The following is a 1,905-nucleotide window of genomic DNA, read 5'->3' as shown; positions in this document are numbered from 1 at the left end:
CTACGCCTTTGTGTTCCTAATAGCAGTCCGGGAATCCTTCACAAAACAATCACGTGTTGTCACATTATCGGCCAAAGTGACCCCCACCCCAAAGGGAGGTCACTAGAATATCAAGGCAATGAAATGACTGCGTCCCTTCCTCCCTTTTCAAAGGTTATCTATACGCACGCTTCGTATAAACACACGCTAAGGAGCCCTCCCGAGCACCGTGCGTTTAGGTTGAGACTACTGTAACAACTTTGACTTTGAGGAGAAGGTAAATAAAGGAACGGGAATTGCTGAGATTTTCACAAATTGTACTGGCGAGGGAAACCCAAGAGTCTCGGGGAAACCTCGGAAGACGACAAAAAAAGATGGCGGAAATGCGTCATCTATATTTGGGTCAATCACAGAAGTGTGCTAGGTGCTCGCTGTAGCTTCAAATGCTGGTCATTATTCGGACAACCCCTCTTTCCTGCTTCCATATTTTAAAAAATTTTTAAAATTTGTTTGTACCCCTTTTCCGGTTTGAGCACTGATTTTCTAAAGAAGTCTAATGAGGACGGACAGTTTAACACTTGTATACAAACAATATAAAAAAAAAAGGGAGTGTATACAGACCCGGTAACCGGGAACAAAGTCACAAAGTATACACAGACCCGGTAGGGGAACTCTGTTGTGATTTTGGACCAGGGAAGACCTAGGTTCTTCTAGATCTATAGCCTAGGTCTAGATCTAGACAGACAGACATAAATCATTGATCTAGTTTCGAGGCTAGCCTAGATCTAGATCTAAATGAAAATTGCGGATGTCTTTTCGAAAAACGATCGTTTTCGCTCCGTTTCGGAGTTGGAGGAATCACTATTTGAAGAAAAGAACAATGCATAATTTCAATCGAGCAGTGACCCTCTCTATTTCTCTGCCTCTCTCTCTCTCTCCTCTGTGTATCGCTCGCCTTCCCTTTCTATCTTTCTCTCGTTCCCTCCTGCCAACTGGGGCATGTCATATATATACAGTCAAACCTGCCCTGACGGCCACCTCTATAAGACGGCCACCTCTATAAGACGGCCACCTGTACAAACAGACACTTTCCATTTCCCCCCTTGCGTTTTTTCTATATAATTTTTAAACTGTGTAAAACGGGCACCTGTCCAATGCGGCCGCGGCCACCATATTTCAACACACAACCCATATCACACAAAGAAATAACACCTGTCTTAGACGGCCATCTTAGTGACTCCATTACGTTTTGTCATAAATCAAGCATTGGCCGCTGGCGTTGTGGACGAGCCGTCATAATTTAAAAACCTGTCAATGTTAGCTCCAACTGATCATGTTGCGTAAGGCCCCACCCACTGTTGACCAATAGGTAACAAAATTAATTTTCAGCTGCTGGGGAGGGAAGAGTGTGATCCCTCATAACCCATAGCCCAGCCCAGAATCCATACACAAACTATCGCAAGTTCGCAAGTGAGATTAGTGGTTACTGTTTACCCAGTCTGTAACAAAGTAACAATGGACGTCAGCATGAACTTGTGACAGAAGCGTTGCTTGTTCTCCGAGTGGTAGTACGTGTTTGTTTTACCATAGCACTTGGTCCTCCTTGTCTGACATATTTCGTTTTATTGTCACCCATACACAAAAGCAGCAACAAAAGAAAAGAAAACTTAGCGAAAACAACAACAACAATGCAACTACCTTCGGTTGGGACCTCAGGAAGGGAGGGTTTGTTTTCTCAAAAAGGAATGGTTTGTTTTCTTCTTTTTGATCAGTCCTGCCTAAGACGGCCACCTGTCTTATACGGCCACTTTTCTCCTTGACAATGGGTGGCTGTCTTACACAGGTTCGACTGTACATTTTGCTAGCACTTCTCTCCCTCCCTATCTCTCTCTCTCTCTCTCTCTCTCTCTCTCTCTCTCTCTCTCT

At 44.1% G+C, this 1,905-nt stretch overlaps 1 protein-coding gene across 3 annotated transcripts in view; it reads left to right on the top strand.

The window, feature by feature from the left end:
* Positions 1-1,905, top strand: part of LOC101850179 (nuclear factor 1 X-type) — a 67,124-nt gene that overhangs the window by 6,559 nt on the left and 58,660 nt on the right. The window lies entirely within an intron of this gene.

Source organism: Aplysia californica, unplaced genomic scaffold (genome assembly GCF_000002075.1).
Source record: "Aplysia californica isolate F4 #8 unplaced genomic scaffold, AplCal3.0 scaffold00247, whole genome shotgun sequence".
Taxonomy (NCBI): Eukaryota; Metazoa; Mollusca; class Gastropoda; order Aplysiida; family Aplysiidae; genus Aplysia; species Aplysia californica.
This window is presented reverse-complemented; position numbering and strand designations above follow the sequence as displayed.